Below are 22,191 nucleotides of genomic sequence, written 5' to 3' on the forward strand. Positions count from 1 at the left end.
GAATTAAAGACAAACTTGGATGGATACTAACAATGGTAGAATAAGGCTTGTGGTTCTGCAAAAATGAAGCTTTCTTTCAGACACAGAAGCAAGTCTTCTCCGATGATGTATGGTAATTCTTCAATTATAAATAATTGTATTATCATTTAATGTTTCATAATAGTTGTTTCAATTGTTCTTTACCAATAATTTGATTGTTTTGCTCTTTTGGTGAACTGCTTTGGTGCTTTATTCCAGTCAAATGGTGTGTAAATGTTGTGAAGGGAAGGGAGGTGATTTTTTTGTTTTGTTTTGTTTCAGAAGATGGCAGTTAATTAACAAGAGAGATAACTGATCCTTGGTAAATCCACCACTCTCTTTTACAGCCATTGAACACAAAGTATGCATTTGTTTTTATCATTCACACTATGTCAGGATTCTGTTATCTCACACATACTCTAACAACCCCCAAAACATTTCTAGGGAGAACTCCCTCATACCTTGCAATACCTAGGACTCCCCCCCCCCCATTAACTTCTGATTCCTCTGCCTTAAAACATTTTTTCTCTAATTAAACTAAACACCTACCTAACCTACATTTGCTGTAATCCATGAACTCTGCTTCATCTGTAACGAGCGATTTAGCTCATCTCTTTTATTAACACTCCAGTTAACCGGTTTCTGACTGAAGGTATACAATTTTTTAATAGCAATTCTCAGGCAATCTCTGCACTTCAGCCGACTTTTATTTCGCTGTTTGAAGTGTTTAAACTGCATTTATACTTTATCACGTACTCCTTCCAAGAACTCCACATTGATAAAGGCATCCCTATGTTTGGTTGGACCGAATGAGTGATTCTCTTCATATTTTCCTCTCCTTGAAATGAAAGAAAGAAAGAAAGAAAGAAAGAACTGCAATTCTTTGCAGATTCACCTACTCACAAATAAAGCAGGAGTATTAGGCATAGTGGGACGCAGGTGGCGCTGTGGTCTAAACCACAGAGCCTAGGGCTTGCTGATCAGAAGGTTGACAGTTCGAATCCCCGCGACGGGGTGAGCTCCCGTTGCTGAGTCCCTGCTCCTGCCAACCTAGCAGTTCGAAAGCATGTCAAAGTGCAAGTAGATAAATAGGTACCACTTCAGAGGGAAGCTAAACGGCGTTCCCATGTGCTGCTCTGGTTTGCCAGAAGCGGCTTAGTCATGCTGGCCACATGACCTGGAAGCTGTATGCCAGCTCCCTCGGCCAATAAAGCAAGATGAGCACCGCAACCCCAGATTCGGTCACGACTGGACCTAATGGTCAGGGGTCCCTTTACCTTTATTAGGCATGGTACCCACCAGTCACTGTTGGACTATAACTCTCATCATCTTTGGCCATTGGCCATGCTAGCTGAAGCTGATGGGAGTTGTAGGCTAAGTCACCTGGAGGGCTTAAGGAAGGTAAACAGAACCTGTTTTGCAAACAGAATTGTTCAACAGCAATGACACATACTTCCAAACAGCATAATATGCATTTTCTAAGCCACTACATAGCTATTACTAAGACAACTCTTCCTTCAACACTGGTAAAAATGTAAAGGTAAAGGACCCCTGGACAGTTAAGTCCAGTCAAAGGCAACTATGGGGTTGCAACGCTCATCTCGCTTTCAGGTTGAGGGAGCCAGCATTTGCCCACAGACAGCTTTCCGGGTCATGTGGCCAGCAGGACTAAACCGCTTCAGGCAAAACTGCACACTGTGATGGAAACCAGAGCACATAGAAACACTGTTTAACTTCCTGCTACAGTGGTATCTATTTATCTACATACACTGGTGTGCTTTCAAAGTGCTAGATTGGCAGGACCTGGAACAGAGCAAGGGGAGCTCACTCTGTCACGGGTATTCAAACCGCCGACCTTCTGATTGGCAAGCCCAAGAGGCTAAGTGGTTTAGACCACAGCGCCACCACTACCAAGAGATGTCAACAATTTCAGCAAAGCCCACACAAGCAGTAGCTATCTCCACAGCTGGCTCCCCCAATTCACCCTGTGGATTGCCTCAGAAACAGTGTTTCCCAAACCTGGGTCTCCAGTTGTTTTTGGACTACGACTCCCATCATTCCTAGCTAGCAAGACCAGTGGCTAGGAATGATGGGAATTGTAGTCCAGAAGCAGCTGGAGACCCAAGTTTGGGAAGCCCTGCCTCATAGGGAAAGATGCTTGTTTTTCTCGAAGACACTTTCCAATCTCAAAGAGAAGCCTCGATAAAACTTACATTGCTTGCCATACACAAGTATTGGCTGGGCATATCTAATCTGTTACCTTGTTCAATTTTTTAAAAAATTTATGGAGTAGGGGGAATAGATGAGAGGTCAATTGAGGTGAGCGTATGCGAGGCCTGTGGCACCTAAAGACAAACACAGTAATGTCCCCCAAGGAGTCCTCATATTGCAGAACTGTGCTTGTGGATACAAAAATTCACGAAGCTGACCTTTGCTTTCCAAAGTCAGTGTAAGCATAATTTTGCAAGTGATGAATTGCAGGTTTTAAACAAAGCTTTGCCAGAACCTCTATTATGAGAAGTGCTATTAAACTTGAGTGTCCCACATGGACTCGGGCTCAGAAGTGCTTTGACAAGAAGTGCCAAATTAAATAAAAAACCGAACAGCACATTATCTAAATGAAAGTGACTTCCACAAATTCCACGGGCTGAGATAACTATTCTAACTAGCTATGAGCGTTATGAAAACAGGCAGGAGTGAGAATTATAGAAGTCCCTTAAAAGCCATGCCTCTCCCCATGGCATGAATGAAACTCAGTTAATTCACATTGCAGCTAAAAGAGTACAACCAATATCTTCCAGGTGCTATGTTTAAGTTTCACACCTACACACAAAATTCAGTTACATCCGGTATCAGATACATTGCTGAAGTAAATATGAAGTGGCATTCACAAACGAACACTTTTCTTATCAATGAGAAAAGCTGCGGCTGCTTTTCAATCACAAAATTAAGTGCCTTATTGTATAAAATGAGATTTTTAAAACACACCCACAAACCTAGTCCATATCTGAGACACTGAAGAGCTATGCTATCCAAATGCAATTTATAACACTTTGTACTTATTATTGTAATTGGCTTGCAATTTAGCCCTCTACCTAGGTAATCAGACAGTTGTAAACACAGCTGCATTTTGCATGCATAGATAACTTCGTGACTGTCACTGTAGGTCTCACTTCTTCTCCCCAGAAGCTGGTTCAGGAATAGAAATGACCGCATGCTTGCTGAGCACTGCAAATTTGGCTATTATGAGATAGGCCATGTTCCAAATCTTGAGCAACAGGTGTAAAATGCTTGGAGCTTCCTGCTAGAGAGACTTGATTCATTTTTGCATTGACCATATAGTTTCAGAGCTGTCTGCTGTGTCTGCTCTGGTTCTGGGATATTTTACTGTCCAAACTGCACTCCAAAACTGCTTATTGTGACCCATGTTCACAAGAAGGCTGTGTCTTTGCTTCCACGTGAATTTCTGTGGTTGACTTCTAAAGAGAGATGATCTGTCACAATTATTACTGAGAGCAGCCAAAACACCTGCTCTCAAAGACAATTGCAAGCCACCGTATCTTTTTGGCAGCCTTCAATGACTGCCAACTGGAGCAGTTTTTTTTCCTCCACACGGCAGCTGAGATCATTTTCTGAGGCCCTTCTTTGCGTGCCTCCTCCTCGAGAGGTCCAGAGGGTGGCAACATGAGAACAGGGCCTTCTCTGCAGTGGCTCCCCGTCTGTGGAATTCTGTCCCCAAGGAACTTCGCCTGGCACCTTCATTATACACCTTTTGGTGCCGAGCAAAATCATTCCTTTTTAACCAGGTCTTTGGTTGATCTGATTGACATCCTATGCCCTTTTAAAATGTGGGGGTTTGGGGGGAGAGGGTTATTGGGTTGTTGTTGTTGTTTTGATTATGGATTTTGTGGTATTATATTTTGATTTTATTCTGTAAACCACCCTGAGACCTGGGGGTATAGGACAGTAAATAAATTAAATTAATAATGATGATGATGACCCCAGCAGTACCCTGGAGAGCAAATCTGCTGTGCTTTTCCTCTGCTTGGTGCTGTTGGGGTAGGGAGAGATAGCGTGCTTGCTGAGAGTGAGTGTTTATGCATGCTACCGAGTCTCGATGTTCCCTCCACTGTGTGCATGTGCTGTGTCAGTTTGCACATGTATGACATGCATGCACAAACGATGGCATGCAGTCCTCATAGGGGTGACCAACCCTCAATGTGGCTGGGCCCAAAAAAAAAAGTTAGCCATCCCTGCTCTAGACCCATGGGCACAATAAATGAAAATTTGAAATTTGAAAAATAAGCTAGTAATGTTCCAAAAAACAAACAAACCCCCAAAACACCCTCTCACACTTACCTACATGGACTTACTGGGAGCCATAGAACCTGAGCAATGGGTCTAGCAAAGCTGCAAGCTACTTATTGCCATCACCTCCATGGAATTTATCATATACATGGCAAAGGTAAAGGGATGCAGATGGCGCTGCGGTCTAAACCACTGAGCCTCTTGGGATTGCCAATTGGAAGGTTGGCAGTTCAAATCTGTGCGACGGGGTGAGCTCCCGTCACTCTGTCCCAGCTCCTGGAAACCCAGCAGTTCGAAAGCACGCCAGTGCAAGTAGATAAATAAATACCTCTGCAATGGGAAGGGAAACTGTGTTTCCATGTGCTCTGGTTTCCGTCATGGTGTTCCATTGTGCCAGAAGCTACTGTTAGGTCCATCATGAGATGTCTGCCAGCTTCTAATCAGAGATACCAGCAGCCCTCAAGCAAGCAAACTTGCCTTATTATCGCTCTCTAGCATCCCACTGCCAGAGGATTGCCTCCTTCCAGTCACCGCTTTGCCTCCTCCAAGTGAAACCTGGGCAGTGCTGAATGTCACATCCATTGCCAGGTGTGTCCTGCTGGAAACAGAAAACGGCTTTCCCCTTGGCCTGCCTTTATATCCACTCAGTTGCCAAGTGCTTTTGTGACATCACAAGAAACCCACAGCCAATGGCAACAGCTGTGGAGGCATCATCTTCATTGCTTTGAGCCTCACAGTGGTGGGTGGACCTATCAGTGATTGTGTGCTTGTTTATTTGGGACATGGGTGGTGCTGTGGTCTAAACCACTGAGCCTCTTGGGCTTGCCAATCAGAAGGTCAGCAGTTTGAATCTCCATGAGAAGGTGAGCTCCCATTGCTCTCTCCCAGCTCCTGCCAACCTAGCAGTTCAAAAGCACACCAGTGCAAGTAGATAAATAGGTACCGCTGTGGCAGGAAGGTAAACGGCGTTTCCGTGTGCCCTGGTTTCCGTCATGGTGTCCCGTCGTGCCAGAAGCAGTTTAGTCCCACATGACCCGGAAACACTGGGTGAACAAACACTGGCTTTCTTGGCCTGAATGCAGAGATGAGTGCCACGCCCCATAGTCAATTTCAACTGCACTTAACTGTCCAGCGGTACTTTACCTTTATCTTTGGCCAAAGCACAAACAGCAGGAGAAGCAGAAGCAGCTTAGCAATAATGTCTATTTGTCCCTGGTTCAAATAATCTGAAGGAGGCGAGCTGAGAAAGGCCTTTTCTGAAGACATTGTGATGTCGCTGTCAGTGTAAGTACTGCAGAAAGTACTGAGCTAGGGCGTTGCTTTTAAATAACTTAACCGTTCCGGGGTCCTTTACCTCTTTCGTTTCTTTTTTAACATATACATGGAAATTTTATTTTTGCAAAGAACCTCACAGCCTTTATTGTACTTCGCCCTCGAAACATCACAATGAGGACATGATTTTGTTTGTGGAGAACTGAAACTCAGAGAGAGCGACTTGCCCACACAGTGAATTAATAACGCAAGTAGAACTTGAATCCAGTCCTTCTAAAAACTCTCTTTTCCAATGGACCCCTCTCCCTAGCACACACTCCCTAACTTGAGAGCAGGAGCAAGGGGGAGGAAATGCTAGAAAAATAAGTTTTAGTGCCCTCCCCCAGAAGGCACTGCCCACAATACCACCCTTACCTTGAATTATGGTGAGGAAAAGGCATACAAGGGGGTTGGGGAAAAGGTCCGTTATTTCAGACAGGACAAGAGGCATATTTTTTTATTTTAAAAACCCACAGCTTGCTAAAATAATATACAACAGACACAACAAAGTATTCCAGACCAGACACAAAGTCAGATCAGGTGTGCATCCCCTGAACTTTTGCACTAACACATAATTATTTTTGATACTAATGGAGATGTTTCCCTAGAAGTTACAACATTCCAGTATATGCGGTTAAAAAGGTCCTTTGCCCAGCAACATTATATTTTGGGTGTAGGAGACTTAATGTCTTCTCTATAGAGATCTTTAATTTCAAAGTACTGTACTGGGCAGAGAGAATAATGAATGCTTTGAGTAACGCAACTAGTAGTTTTCCAAACATTATACCTACATGCAATTACATAACTTACATTAGGCAACCTAAACAAATAATTATGTTTAAACTTTCCATTCTAGTCTTAAATGTCAATGTCTCTACTGTTCTGTCCTCGAGCATTCCCACAGGATCTACTAAGCGTAACACCTGAGTCTGCACCCTACTGGGACAAATCTCTTATTCACCAGAGAAAAAGAAATCTGCAGGTGGTTTTTGAAGGTTAGTTGTATCTTTACAAAGTTGCCTTACTGTATTTTTGAATGGCCACATGGTAAACTGGTTCTGAAAAACAATTTGTAAAAGCAAAGAATCATCATTTGAGCCACAGTGGCTTCATGCAATTGCATGAGGATGAAGACGGGCACACAAAAGATTGCAAAGGAATTAGGGGGAAATCATCACTTAATATGATTAATGCACAGTACTTATTGCATTGCCAAGCATAAGGCATGGAAGCAAATGAAAGTCTCTGACCACTGTGTTTTGCATAAGAATCTACAATCACAGTGGTTAGACAAATTGCCACTGTTGTACCAAAATTCCTTCTGGCATCAGGGATCATCAGGGATCATGAAATCTCCTTAGACACGGAAAGGGGAATGTGAACTATACAATTCTCACGAACGTACCTTGTAAACAACTTAATATCAAGTTCCTTTCAGAGAGTTAGTAACTGCATTCTAACTTCTGGGAATCCGAATTCAGTGATGGAATAAACTTTTAAAAATGAGACAGCATAAAGCACTCTTAAGATTTGGTCATTTTAGCTTCAAGTCTACAGTACTGTAAATATATTTCAGAGGGAAAGTAGCAAAGTGTTTATTTAGTCAACAGTTTTCCTTATCTAAGTAAAAGGCATCAGACTAATACTATTTTAGGTGAGGAACGTGAAAGCTGACAGAAGTGATTAGCAGAAGGTAAGTCTACCCAGAGGTTTATTTTCTTTTAAAGTTCACTTAGCACTGGTTAAGTATCAGAGGACAGAAGCCTTTGCAGATCTATTGCAACTAACCCAGAGATCTAGCAACAGATCTCAATCTACCTGACCATTCCTGGTTGTCACTAATGTAAAGGCTATATATAAATCAATCAATCATGATTTTGTAAGGTGCTGGGTAATACAGGAGACAAAGGCTTATGGGTCAGATAATGTCTCCCCTTCCGTAAAACAAAAAGTAAAACGTTCTACAACTAATGAAGATCGACAACATCAACATTCTTATGAACAAGCTAGTTTTCAAAGCTGTCTAAACAAGTACAAAAGATTATTGTGCTCGAATGAAAGAAAGAAAAAAACCAAAACACACACGCAATAGTTTGTTTTATACAACAGTTTTCTAAACATCGGTGGAAGGGTTTTGCTAAATATTTTCTTATTTCATTCAATATATACATATGCCATGGCATATACCTATATTAAAATGGGTGCAGGAATATGAAATACTACCTGCCTAGCACCACAATTTCCCTATCTGAAGAATTGTGTACTTCACATATTTGGGTTGCTATGAAAACTGAACCTGAGAGGAAGAGTGGAAGAGAGAAATTCATCTGCAAGCAAGAATTACACAATTAATTATAACCTTATAATACATTAGTATGTTTAGAAGCCACGTGTGACCTCTAGTTATTCTGCAAACAAATGGCTTGCTGTCTCTGGATCCTGTTTTATACAGAGAGAGAACAAATGGCTCATTGTTCAACCCGAAAATAGTTGCAGAGAATTAAATATTTTATCCCTACTTGTGTCATAAAGTACTACTATTGTACAAGTACTCTACTGTGAAGATACATTAGATAAGATTTGGAGCAAGCAAAAATCAATCATCTTGACATCTAAGGAACCACTTAAGCTAAATGTTCAAGAAAAAGAGCCACATTAAGTCTGTAGCACCAAGATGACAAATATATAATTAAAATGTTGTGGCACCTTTGAGGCTAACTGGTTTATATGCGGGCTGAGTTTTTGCTGGTCAATAGCTTACTTCATCAGATGCATTAAGCAGACAGACAAGATCATAGGCATAAAGGTAAAAGGTAAAGGATCCCTGGGTGGTTAAGTCCAGTCAAAGGTGACCACGGGGTTGTGGCGCTCATCCTTCTTTCAGGTCGAGGGAGCCAGCGTTTGTCCACAGACAGCTTTGTCCACCGACAGACCATGTGGGCAGCAGGACTAAACCACTTCTGGCGCAACGGGACACCGTGATGGAAACCAGAGCGCATGGAAATGCTGTTTACCTTCCCACTACAGTGGTACCTATTTATCTACTTGCACTGGTATGCTTTTGAACTGCTAGGTTGGCAGGCGCTGGGACAGAGCAACGGGAGCTCACTCCGTCGTGGGGATTCAAACCGCCGAACTTCTGACTGGCAAGCCCAAGAGCATGGGTAGGCAAACTAAGGCCCGGGGGCCTGATCTGACCCAATCGGCTTCTAAAGCCGGCCCGCAGACGGTCTGGGAATCAGTGTGTTTTTACATGAGTAGAATATGTCCTTTTATTTAAAATGCATCTCTGGGTTATTTGTGGGGCAGAGGAATTCATTTCCCCCAAAAAAATATAGTCGGGCCCCCCACAAGGTCTGAGGGACAGTGGACCGGCCCCCTGCTGGAAATGTTTGCTGACCCCTGCCCAAGAAGCTCAGAGGTTTAGACCACAGCGCCACCCATGTCAACCTGGGCAGCTTTTGACAAATCAAGTTTTAAAAGTGGAAGTTTAAGAAGAGTTTGGATTTGAGATCCCGCTTTATCACTACCTGAAGGAGTCTCAAAGCGGCTAACCATCTCCTTTCCCTTCCTCCCCCACAACAAACACTCTGTGAGGTGAGTGGGGCTGAGAGACTTCAGAAAAGTGTGACTAGCCCAAGGTCACTCAGCAGCTGCATGTGGAGGAGCGGAGATGCAAACCCGGTTCTCCAGATTACAAGTCTATCACTCTTAACCACTATAACCCACTTGCCAGAGCACAGAGTGTCACATGGATGCAATAGCTACGTACACACACTGTAAAGCTGACCAGAATGATGCAATTAATGAATTAATTCAGATTCTAAATCCCCCTATATCATCAACTACCCTTCTAAGTTTTCATTTAACTAGCATGACACACATTTAACTAGCATGACACACATTAAAAAGCATGGAGCAGCCTGAGGATGCAGCTAAATGGAAGAAACACAGACTGGCCCTAGCACAGTCACAATTACTTGGTGGCAGGCAGAACATTTTCCAGTGAACAGCAGAAGCAGTAATTATTATTATTATTATTATTATTATTATTATTATTATTATTTATTATTTATACCCCGCCCTCCCCAGCCAAGGCCGGGCTCAGGGTGCCTAACAAGCAATAATAAAAACAAGTTGAATGAATACAACTTAAACACAAGATTAAAATACATTAAAATATTGAAACATTAAAATATTAAAATGCAGCCTCATCACAGGAGGAGAAAGGAAAAAGGAAAAAGAAAGAGGGGGAGGGAATCAAATTGGCTCCAAGCCAAAGGCCAGGCGGAACAACTCTGTCTTAAAGGCCCTGCGGAAAGAAATCAGATGTGGGGATGTGGCCACTTATTCACAGCCCTGAACAAGCCCTGTAAGGAAAGTTTTCCTACTGATACAAAGATTCAGCATGAAATTGGGTGCCGACTTCAGAAGTGGTCCAGACGTTGTAAGTTTTTATATCGGGCAAGCAGCCAATATTCAATTTGTATATATTCTCTCTATCGCAAGCCACTTTGGTTGAGTGGCTGGGGGCAACACAGTCAGATGGGTGGCAAACAATTTTATTATTATTATTATTAGCCACCATGGTGGTCCCAAATCCATCTCAAAATAAATATGGCACAAATTGAAGTAGTAAGCTACCATTAAACAACCAAAACTAATTCTAGGGCACACCAACATCCAAGAGATTGTTTTATTTAAGGTGTATCAGTAATTCATCAACCCCATACTTCATTTCTAACCCTGATGTGTTAATCACCTCTAAAGAAATGAGACCATAACCGCTTAAAATGTCAATGCAAACCTCATTTAAAATTCTAATACAAATAAGCTTAATAGAGTAGTAAAGACGCCACATTATTGATCCAGCTTCCAAACAATTAAATAAAGTCATCCTTGATTTGGGATTCAAACAACAGCAAACCAAGGAAGGGAAGGATGAAGCAGGTGGAAATCATATATTTTTTTAAAAATAAAGCCAAACACTATCAACAAGAGTGACAACCAGTAGCCTCGGTCACAATTAGTGGTTTATTTACAAGGCAGAGGTTAATTGATTTTATGTCCGCAATCCATTTTCCATTACATGCTTCTAGGGGACAATATGGCATTCACTCATGAAAATGCTAATTATACCGATTTGTACCACGTCAACATGTTATTTTTCTTACACTTTACCGCAAAATCATTTGTCTTTTAAAAAAAATGTGCAGTAAGAAAGAATGCATGCCATCCTGAAGAGATACAACAGGAAAATAGACAGCACTGATTTTAACAGGTCTACTCTGATTGCAACACTGGGTTGCATTTGGCTAAGCCCAACTCAAAGCAGACCCACTGAAATGAATGAATCTGAATTAGTGCTACTCTGAGCAGGCCTCTGAGTCTGAACGCTGTTGCTGCCTTTTGGTTACTTAGACTGCCCTTCCCTCTCTGCTGAATTCAGTCAAATTTTCTCCCCCTTGTCACAGGCAAGGAATACCATGACAAGATGTTGAAAAAACTCCTGCTGTCCTTCTGTCCTGACAAGACATGAGGAGCCTTTGCTCATATAATGGCAGTTCAAGTGAAGCAGGCTGCAGGAGAGCAATATGGGGGTCAGCGATACTGAAAGGCCACTAGGCAGATTGCTTTATCTTGCTGCAGGGATTTGGTATGGAACTGCTCATAAGTCTTTGTACCAGAGCAAAGTTGCTTGCACTGGATTTCAGACATCTGATACAGATGTGCAGTGACCCAAGAACCCCCGTTCTCTTTGTTCTCCTTTTAAAGGCAGAAATCCTGTGCCAAGCTACTCAAGCTTATTAAATCTACCAAAATAGACAACTGTTGCCATACCCAAAGTTTCTAGACCACCTTGGCTGTGAAGAGAAGTTTGAGGGTATGTAGACAATAACAACAGAAGCCTCAAAAAGCAAAAATAAAGTTTGACCTAAGTTTTTAAGGAGGGGGGGGGAAGGGAGCTAGATTTCCTGGACAAGCACATATTTCTGTCCCCACAAGTCCTTGCGACAGAATTCAATAATGGTATTGTGCTGCAAACAGCTCAGGCAAACTAAGAAGCTATGCAAAATGAATTTTGCATTTGGGTTTTCTTGCCACACAAATAGAATTCCTCACACACACACGTTTGGAATAAGCAGTGTTTCTTTTCTGGGGGGGACACAGAGGTACACATACCCCTAAATCAGGCATAGGCAAACTCAGCCCACCAGATGTTTTGGGACTACAATTCCCATCAACCCTGACCACTGGTCCTGTTAGCTAGGGATCATGGGATTTGTAGTCCCAAAACATCTGGAGGGCCGAGTTTGACTATGCCTGCCCTAAACGTTTTGTGAATCTTTGTACTTTTGTCCATTTACTGTATTTATTTTTCCCAATTTGAACTATAAAATGGTGGTTTTCTTGAGTCAAAATGAGAGTACCCCTAAACATTTTTTTAGAAAACGAACACTGGGCATAAGGGATTGCCAGCACTGGTTGTAACAAAAACCTTGTGAAGTTGACAAAGTTATTCCTTAGTAGAGGGCCAGGATTTCAGAAGGCGCATTCACATTTAGTATTATTTTGATAGAAGACAGATTCTCTTCCCACAGGTAACTAGTATCTTCTATACTTTCCCAGATGAAATTATTATCTGTTTACTCCGATTTCTCTCTTTCTATGCTAAGAATTGGCTGTTCTCTACTTCCTTTCAACAACAAGATGGAAGTTGCTGCATTCTGTAAAGGCAATGCAAATTACCATCACGGAACTACTATTGGGAATTTCTGAAGCAGAATTAGTAGCGGTTCAAGCTGCAAGCCAGTTATGAAGTGGGCAGAGTTGTCTAACTGCAAAAGGGCTTAAAGGCTGCAGTCCTAAGCATATCCACTCGGAAGTGAGCCTCACTGAACCCAGCCGGGCCCACCTCTGAGCAAACATGCATATGATTATGTTATAAGAAAGTTTTATGAGGGCAAAGAAAGAGTAGGGGATCCATGGCCCTCAAAAGTGGGGAGCCCAGTGCTACTGAAATCTAACTCCCATCAGTCCAAGTTCGCATGGGCAATGGTCAGAGATAACTGGAGTTTTAGTTTAGCAGTATCTGGAGGACTATGGTCTCCCTGCTCTGGCAGTGAAGTCAACACAGATAATTGCTGCCAGCAGAGAATCTAATGCTTGTCAATCAAGGAGACAACCTACTGATATATATATAAGGACCCAGTCCCAAAAGTATTTATTTACATACTTTAACTTGTACTGAAAAAATATTATTATTATTATTAATTAAATTTATATACCACTCTTCATCCAAGGACCACATAAAATGACTGAACTGACTAGGAAAATTGATAAGACTACTCAGTTTTGGAAGCATTTAATGACTTAAGGCCTTATCACCCTCCCAATACTTATCTCTAACACAGCATGCATAGGCAAAGAAGGAAATGTCAGTGTAAACCCAAGAAATAAGAAGACACAGAGCAAAACGCAAGGCTTTAAAATAATTGAGACATGGGGAAAATACAGTATGAGAAGGGCTTTCAATAATAGCTAAGGCCACGATCCTAAACCCATTTACTTTGGAGTCAGTTCTAATGAAGTCAATGAGGCTTACTTTAGGACTGCACTGAAGAGAACAACTGAAAATAAGGTGACTCAAACAAACAAAAAGGGTTTATATAATAAAAAATTAAACGAGACATTATGGATATATGGGCAGTTATCAAATATTGATCGGCCTACATAACTCCATTAAGTGAATGGAAATTGAATGGGCAAAATTGTCCAAGAAGAAACTTTATGGCCTCATCCTGTTAATAGTATTAGTATACCATGCCAACAATGTGCACAGCACTTTGCAGAACAAGAGCCAAAAGAAAGGTCCCTGACCCAAGGAGCTGCCAATCTAAGATTTGCTACAGGTGAGTAATGGAGGGAAGCGAAAGTAAGCAATGAATGGAAATGAAAAATGTATTTTTAGTTACATGTGTAGAAATGGGTTGGGGGGAGGAGAATCTGAATAATTAATTTGTTTGTTTAATTTGCAGGGCAGTTCACAGCATAAAATGTGCACTTTCAAAGCAATACACAACCATTCCTTGAAATGCACACTTTCAATTTTGCAGTGTAGTTATCCAGCCATGTTATGTGTACAAAAAACATGCACATATTAGGGCAAGGTGGGCATAGAAGGAATATATGAGTGAAAACAATATACAAAATGCATTGTGCTAAGGGACACTGCCTTTGCAAAAACATGCACATTAGGGAGACTGCACACAAAAACATGTGTATTAGAAGAAATTCGCAGTAAGATGCTGGTTGATTTTTATGAGGTTTTTTTTAAAAAAGAACTATAAACAGATATAGAAACTTGGAGAACTGATTTAAGATTGGAAAAACGAAACAAGAAATGAAATCGCCACATTTCCCCATTTCTAGTACATGTATTTATGTTTACTTTCACTAGGGGATGACTAAGAGGTCGTGCCAAAGGTTTCACAGAAAAGGTAGCTTTAAGGAGAGGTGGTACCATAAGTGCTCTGCAAGATGGGTCCACATTTAATTGGGAATTGGTGAGGAAAGGGCAAAAAATATTTAAGGGAGCTGGAGATCTTTGGGCAGGCGAGGGTGGTGGATCTGGAAAAGTGAAAGCCACAGAGCAGGAATATTTTGGGATATGAGCAGATTGCTAAGAGGCGCAAGGCAAGAGAAGGGTTTAAGGGCTAGGAGGAAGAGTTTATGGCATAAACTTTATGCTGCATCCAGACAAATAGAAACAAGGGGATTCCTAGGATTTTTTGACAATGCAGTTTCTCATGCACAAAAGTGAGAAAAACAGTACCTGTACATTGGGCCCTATATCTCAGGATCTTCAAATCTACAGATTCCGCAAATCCTTAAAAACATACCCTTTTTTAAAAGGTGATAGCTGGCAATCTGGGGGTTATGGTTCATTGAGGGGGGGCTATGGATGCCCATAGATAGCAAACCAGTGTAGGGATTTAAGGAGAGCCTGGGATTTTATTGTGGCCTGAATGACAAGAGAGGTGAATTATTAGGAGGTGGGATAGCTCAATCAGTAGAGTAAAAGGTAAAGGGACCCCTGACCATTAGGTCCAGTCGTGGCCGACTCTGGGGTTGCGGCGCCCATCTCGCTTTACGGCCAAGGGAGCCGGCATACAGCTTTCGGGTCATGTGGCCAGCATGACTAAGCCGCTTCTGGTGAACCAGGGCAGCGCACAGAAATGCCGTTTACCTTCCCGCCAGAGCAGTACCTATTTATCTACTTGCACTTTGACATGCTTTTGAACTGCTAGGTTGGCAGGAGCAGGGACCGAGCAATGGGAGCTCACCCCGTCGTGGGGATTCGAACCGCCAACCTTCTGATCGGCAAGCCCTAGGCTCTGTGGTTTAACTCACAGCACCAACCGTGTCCCATAATCAGTAGAGTATGGTGCTCCTAAACTCAGGATTGTGGGTTTGAGCCCCACATTGGGAAAACGTTTCCTGCATTGCAGGGGGTTGGCCTAGATCATAGCTGTCAACTTTTCCCTTTTCTTGCGAGGAATCCTATTCGGAATAAGGGAATTTTCCTTTAAAAAAGGGAAACGTTGACAGCTACGGCCTAGATGACTGTCAGGGTCCCTTCTAACTCTCCAGTTCTATGATTCTATTTTGTTGGGAAAGCTCTGGCTAGAGGTGAGAGGGCTGTGCGAAAACAGGAGGATAAAACATCTCGTCTTCTGAGCTGAAATCAAACCAGAGCCTACGGTTAGTGATTAACATTCTACACTATATCAGCTCAGTTACTGAAAGGGAGCACGTTGACAAAACAGACATTTAGGATGGTGGCGTGACTCCTAAATCAACGCAGCATTATAGCTAGGGTGGGGGACAGATTTGCCCTTTCATGAGGGAAACCAGGATGTAACACCACCAGAAAAAAACGCAGGTTTATATTTCCATGTCAGCAATAGATGCAGAGTAGCAGTTTTATACAAAGCATGGGGCCAGAGAGGTGAAAAGAGGACACAACTGGAAATGACTCACCAAAAATGGCAAGCTGAAGACCTGACAGAGTCACTTGCATAAGAACAACAACAAATACATAATAGTTAAAATCAAGTTTTTTTAAAAAAAATTACATTAGACAGGGAAGGTCTTTCTGCCTCTCTTGTTTTTCTTCCTTTCTCTGCCCCAAGGATCCGTCTCACCGAAGGCAAGAGTAAACTTTAACAGCCATCACATTGTAACTATAAGAAACTTTAAAGCGCCCTGTTACAGCTCCAACATAACACTGTTGCCAGCCAGTGAGTTACCACAAACCGAAGTGATTCCCAGGTTTTCTTTTTGCCCAGGCCAAATATGTGCATTTATAACATGAGAATGGCCACACCAGTGCATTCCCTTCATTGTGCCTGATACAAGTGCTGGAAATGTCTACCCAATGGGAACCAATGTGGTATAATGGTTAGCGTGTCAGACTAGGAGATGTGGGTTCAAATCCTCACTCAGACATGTCGCTCACTAAACTTGGGCCATTAACTGCTGCTCATCCTAACTAATCTAATACAGTAGCGTTGTTGCACCTGGGGATTGAATGAGTAAGGAGAGAATCCTGTCTGCTGCCTTGAATTCCTTGGCGGAGGGCAAGAATGGGGCTTAAGTACAATAAATAATAAATAATGAGTATACTGGACAATGAGAGAAAGAAGAACACACACTTGTACAGTCATGTTCATTCCAAATACACCTGTGTCATAAACAATATGAATCCATATATAAACATGATCTAGGAATGAATCTTGAAAATGAGTATAATCAAAATATTCCAGTTTCCTTAATTATTATTATTTCTTAAAAAAAGTATCCTTAAAACATGAACTCATCATTTAGAAATATCTAGCTTAAGCATTATATCACAGTTACCGCTTCTAGGTTTCAGTTCAGAGTAACAGGTACATTTCAGTTATCTGTAGATATGCCTATGCCATTGTATTTAAACTGCGTCTCTTTAAGGAAAGGCAGGATTTGATTTGAAAGCATATTCACTTCAAAGCATGCATCTCCCTTTAATTTACATCAGATTGGCCACTCTGGAGCCAGGATCCATGCATTTTGCAGCAGCTTGGAGAAATCATCTGTGGATGGGGAAACTCATCACACAAAAGGAGTCTCAATAAATTCAGGCCAAAATCCTAAAGACACCTCTGTGTCTACTGAAAAGCAAGCCCCAGTGAGTTAGTGGAGATTACTTCCAGGTAAATGGATATATGACTTACAGCCTTATGTGGAATGAAGCCTCATGAATCTCAGACAGTGATATCTTCAGAGTAAATACGAATGGGACTGAGCTGTTGCTGAATGTCGAGAGTTTTAAGCCAACTGGTAAAAATGCTCATAGAAATTAATGAAAATGGCTAACTTAGGTTAATTAATTTCAGTGGGTAAAATATTATAATATAATCAAATCTATTTTTATGGGGAGGTTTAGAACATACTGTTAGCTAGCTTCCTCTCTTCTACGCATTTATTTTAGTATATTGTTTTGACAGTGGGAGCTTTGGAAATTAAGCCTAAGGTAACATCTCTTCCCTCCGCCCTGCAAGATCTGTTTCTACTACACAGGCACAAGCAGCAGCCTCCTGCTTCCACGCAATGCTTAGCAGTGCTGCATTACAGAGGCATCGCCACCACACCCTCTCTCCCAAGGAAAAACACACACCAAACAAACTACAGAAGTAAAGAAGCCTCCATTCGTCCTTGAGTCCAGGAAATACTGCTACTGAACAACCTGTACAAAACCACCTTCTCCCTCGTGACTACTACCTTCACCCAGAACCAGCAATTAAAAAATTTGCAACTGTTGATGTTGTCCACTTCCGTCAAGTGCACGCTGGCTACTAAAAGATCACACGCTCCCGATTTCCCAGGCAGCAATTATTGCAAGAACGAACCTGGCATCTTGAGACATTGTAAATAAATGGGAGGGTGGGTGCACCTTCTATCGCTTTAACCCCATAAGGAAAACGCAACACATAAATGCTGTCCATATTCTTCTCAGCTATTTGAGTGGGAGAGGAATGAGCGAAGACTCTTTCGCCCCTTTGCTTACTGAGCCAATCAATGGCAGAATTCAGAGAAAACAGAAAACCATCATTTTCTTTCCAAGCTCTGCATATACGAAGAAGACTCGATAGGGTATCATTTCCTGAAAATGGCAGAGGTGCCGATTGGTATGGCACCGCGAGACCTACCCAGCTCCTGGCAGCATGGCTGGCTAGCTCCATTACCAGAAAGCACACAAAAATCAGCCAACGCTTTCCTTTTTTTCTGACGCTTCCCCCTATTGCCTCTGAATTCTTGTCGGGGCGTGCGTGTGTTTGGTATTTGAGACTTCACCTTCTTGCCATGTTATTTCCCATTCGGCACCCCTCCTTTCCCTGGGAAGGGAAGGGCAGCGCCGTGGAGCCGAGGAGGGATTAGGGGAAAAAACAAAACACCCAGACTTTCACCCCCACCCAGCCCCCAGTATGGATCATAGGGCTGCAGCCAAGGGTGCCAGGGTTTGGGGAGGCCTCGGACTCCACATCGCTGGAGAGATGCAAAGGTGGAAGGGAAAAAAAACCCCACCCACCCCCGTCCCTCTCCCAGCTTCCCAAGAAGAGCACCTTATATCGCCAAGGGCTGAGCATTCTTGCAGCCACGATCCTTGCCCTGCGCCACCGCCACCTTTACGCAGCAGCCCGAGCGCGCCGCTCCATCAGTGCCTTCTCGCTGCAGGCTTGATAGGCGGGATGCGATTGCGGGGGAGGGGAGGGGAGGGGAGGGGAAGGCGGGGGGGGGCTTACCTGGTCTCTCCGACACCACCCTCCTAAGCAATGGAACGCCCGGCTATGCGGGGGAGGGAAGGGGGGAAGCGTCCCTAACAAGGCGCCTCGCTCTCTCCGCCTGCCACTCACCTCTCCCTCTCCGGCCGCCTCCTTTGTCTAGCTCCCTTTCTGCACCGGCGTCCTGTCGCGTTTGGTCTCGGCTCCCCTCCCCGCAGCTCCGGGGATGGCGGAGAGGAAGCTGCGCTGAAGCCGACGCGGGCGAAGAGGCAGGCGGCCGGGGGGGAAGGAGGCGTCGCCGTCCCCGCTCGCTTCCTTTCGCTTTGCGCCCTCGGCTCGGCCTCGGTCTGCCTTGAGGGGAGAAGCCCGCGCAGCCCGGGTGGCGGAGGGATGAGGCGGCGGCTCCTGCTCACTCTCCCCAAGCCCCGGCAAGCGGGAGGGTAGATGGGTAGGACCTCCTCCTCTTCTTCCTCCTCCTACCCAGCCCGCTGACACGGAGCGAGTGCCGGTCGAGAGACGCGCCTCGGAGGGGCTGCGAAGGCGCTTCGGCGGACTGCGAGGAGAACCGCGCATGAGCGGCCTGGGGGGATCCGAGGCGGGGAGGAGGCGCGCCAAAGCAGGGGGAAGACCGGCCGGCTGGCTACGAGGGGAGGCGGCTGCTGTCCAACTACCAGCAAGAGGCGTCTGCACCACGAACTGAAACGGTTTTATGCTTGTTGTAACCTCGCCTTTCCCCCTCTCACACACAGACACACACGCACACCAAAGGACTCTGGGAATTGTAGTTTGGGGGGAAAGGGTTCTCTCAGGAAACGCAATGTAGCAGATGGTGTGGGTGGGTGCGCTTTCGGATAGGGGCAAACCAGTTTCTTGTGGTGCCAGTCACAACCTACCCGCTGCCGTTTCAGATATATCACTCGAGCTGGTGCTTTAGTTTAAATCAATAGGTGAAGGTAAAGGATCCCCAGATGGTTAGGTCCAGTCAAAGGCGACTATGGGGTTGTGGCGCTCATCTCGTCTTTTCTGGGTCATGTGGCCAGCATAAGAACACACAGAACACACTGACGGAAACCAGAGCGCACAGAAATGCCGTTTCCTGCCACTGCTGTACCTATTTATCTACTTGCACTGGTGTGCTTTCAAACTGCTAAGTTTCCATGCAGGAGCTGGGACAGAGCAATGGGAGCTCACCCCGTCATGGAGATTCGAACTGCCAACCTTCTGATTGGCAAGCCCAAGAGGCTCAGTGGTTTAGACCACAGCGCCACCTGCATCACTTTAAATCAGTAGATGAAATTCAGCCTGTATGGCCCTGGTCCTCCCTTTACTTAGTGCTTTCTGGGTTGTCAGGTAAAGATGCCAGTGATAGCAGAAGCCGCAACCGGCAATATTTCTGCCATCAGGTCTACACACTGGGCAACCCCTTCCTTAAGCCATCCTAACTGTTGACCAGCCTCCCTGGCATGTCTTTCAGCTATACCCTCCATTAGGGCTGGGTGATATCTGGTTTTGACATTGTGATATATCACCACCTCAACATCTCAATATACCAATACAGTTGTACCTCAGGTTACAGATGCTTCAGGTTACAGACTCCACTAACCCAGAAATAGTACCTCGGGTTAAGAACTTTGCTTCAGGATGAGAACAGAAATCGCACAACAGCGGCATGGCAGCAGCGGGAGGCCCCATTAGCTAAAGTGGTGCTTCAGGTTAAGAACAGTTTCAGGTTAAGAATGGACCTCCAGAACTAATTAAGTTCTTAACCCGAGGTACCACTGTATATCATGATGTCTGGAGGAAAAAGGATGGACATATGCAGAGGCATTGAGTGGCTTCATGGTTTTTCCCACATTCTGTTTTTTGCATCACACATGCACATCGTGACGCATGATATATTGCCAGGTAAAAAACGATGAAATCGGTATCATTATATGGACTTCAAAGTGGTTGTGGATGATATACAATTGTACCTCTACTTATGTATCCCTCCGGATTTGGGTTGCGAACGCGGCAAACCCAGAAGTATATATTTCTGGGTTTGGCCCTGCACCTATGCGCAGAAGCACTCTGTGCACCACGAGCATGTGTAGAAGGGTTCTATTGTGCCGCGTGTGTGCATAGAAGTGGCGCCTCTGGCTACAGACTTTTCAGGTTGTGGACAGACCCCCAGAATGAATTAAGTTCGTATCCGGAGGGTCCACTGTATTGATATATTGCCCAGCCCTATACTCCATACCATACATTGACCCATGATAGCTAGAATAGTTCCCCCTCGCATCCCACCCCACAATTCTCTCTCTGTTTGCATCCCTGTCCCATCTCCCCTTTTCCTCAAGCAACTTACCCTTCCTTCAGATTTCTTTTTTTTAAACCTGGCTCCCCACTCAGCCATGCTAGGATATCTCCCTAGTCCTCCGTCTGCCTGCCCCCATTTGAGATTCGGATACCAACCAGTCAGCTTTTCCTTTTCACACAGAAGTTGAGCTGAAGACATTTTAAGGATTCTCCTTCCTTGGAGGTTGGATGGCCATCTGTCATGGAGGCTTTAGCTGAGATTGCCGCATTGAGAGGGTTGGACTAGATGATCCTTTCCAACTCTAAGATTCTATGATTCTATGAACATTCTGTCCCACCACACAGACCAGCCAGTTGGTGTCTTATTACAAAGACTGTGCGTTGGTCAGTGTGCACTGATCTACACACATAAAACAAATTCACGCACAGGCGTCTTCCAAAAACCCCTCCCAAACCCAACCCCCAAAAAAGTCGTGTGCCAATTGGCAAATGGTAATGGGGCAGGACTGTGAAAACTCCCACCCAGAAACCTATGTCCCCACTGTGGAAGGGCGTGTCGATCCAGAATTGGCCTCCACAGTCACTTACAGACTCACTGTTAAGACCGTGTTCATGGGAGACAATCTTACTCGGCTACGAGTGATCACCAAAGAAGAAAAAAAAGAAGGTGTTTGAGACTTCACTTCCACAAATACAGTGCTATATTTATAAGGTATCTGAAGAAGTATGCATGCACACGAAAGCTCATGGCAATACCTAACTTTGTTGGTCTCTAAGGGGCTACTGGAAGGAATTTTTTTTATTATTTTATTTTATTTATTTTATTTTGTTTCAACTACAGCAGACCAACACGGCTCACTACCTGTAACTAATGCTATATAGTTATCCAATATAGTTGTGTAAGTTAAAATAGGTGCTAGGTAAAGGTAAAGGTACCCCTGACCATTAGGTCCAGTCATGGATGACTCTCGGGTTGCAACGCTCATCTCGCTTTACTGGCCGAGGGAGCCGGCGTTTGTCCGCAGACAGCTTCCGGGTCATGTGGCCAGCATGACTAACCCGCTTCTGGCAAACCAGAGCAGCTTACGGAAACACCGTTTACCTTCCCGCCGGAGCTTCGAACTGCTAGGTTGGCAGAAGCAGGGACTGAGCAACGGGAACTCACCCCGTCGCGGGGATTCGAACCGCCGACCTTCTGATTGGCAAGCCCTAGGCTCCGTGGTTTAGACCACAGTGCCACCTGCATCCCAAAATAGGTGCTACATGGAGGTCAAATAGAAATATGTCAAAGGAGAGTTTTCCTGGGAGTTGGTGGATTGAGCAAAGCAAAGGCTAGAAAGGAAGAAGCACCTGAAAATTGACTGCAGATCAAACCAATCAATGCATTTGACTATAATATTCACATGCCCACTTTGAAAACACAGCAATGGGT

The 22,191-nt window shown here is 44.0% G+C and overlaps 1 protein-coding gene and 1 long non-coding RNA gene across 8 annotated transcripts in view; one reads left to right on the forward strand and one right to left on the reverse strand.

The window, feature by feature from the left end:
• Nucleotides 1–22,191, reverse strand: part of CDC42SE2 (CDC42 small effector 2) — a 115,116-nt gene that overhangs the window by 74,613 nt on the left and 18,312 nt on the right. Inside the window, exon 1 of one of the 7 annotated variants that reach the window (XM_083702508.1) lies at nucleotides 18,594–19,216. The exons of 1 other annotated variant lie outside the window; for it this stretch is intronic. The gene's annotated coding sequence lies outside the window, so the exon portion shown is untranslated. Of the gene's footprint in view, nucleotides 1–18,302; nucleotides 19,217–22,191 lie in introns of those variants that run through there. 5 more of the 7 variants (XM_083702510.1, XM_083702504.1, XM_083702509.1 and 2 more) reach the window with 5 other exon arrangements.
• Nucleotides 5,542–8,363, forward strand: LOC310827010. Its single transcript, XR_014556130.1, has 2 exons — nucleotides 5,542–6,632; nucleotides 7,292–8,363. It is a non-coding gene; the product is annotated as an uncharacterized lncRNA (long non-coding RNA).

This window comes from Podarcis gaigeae, assembly GCF_964106915.1.
Source record: "Podarcis gaigeae genome assembly, chromosome: 11".
Lineage (NCBI taxonomy): Eukaryota > Metazoa > Chordata > Lepidosauria > Squamata > Lacertidae > Podarcis > Podarcis gaigeae.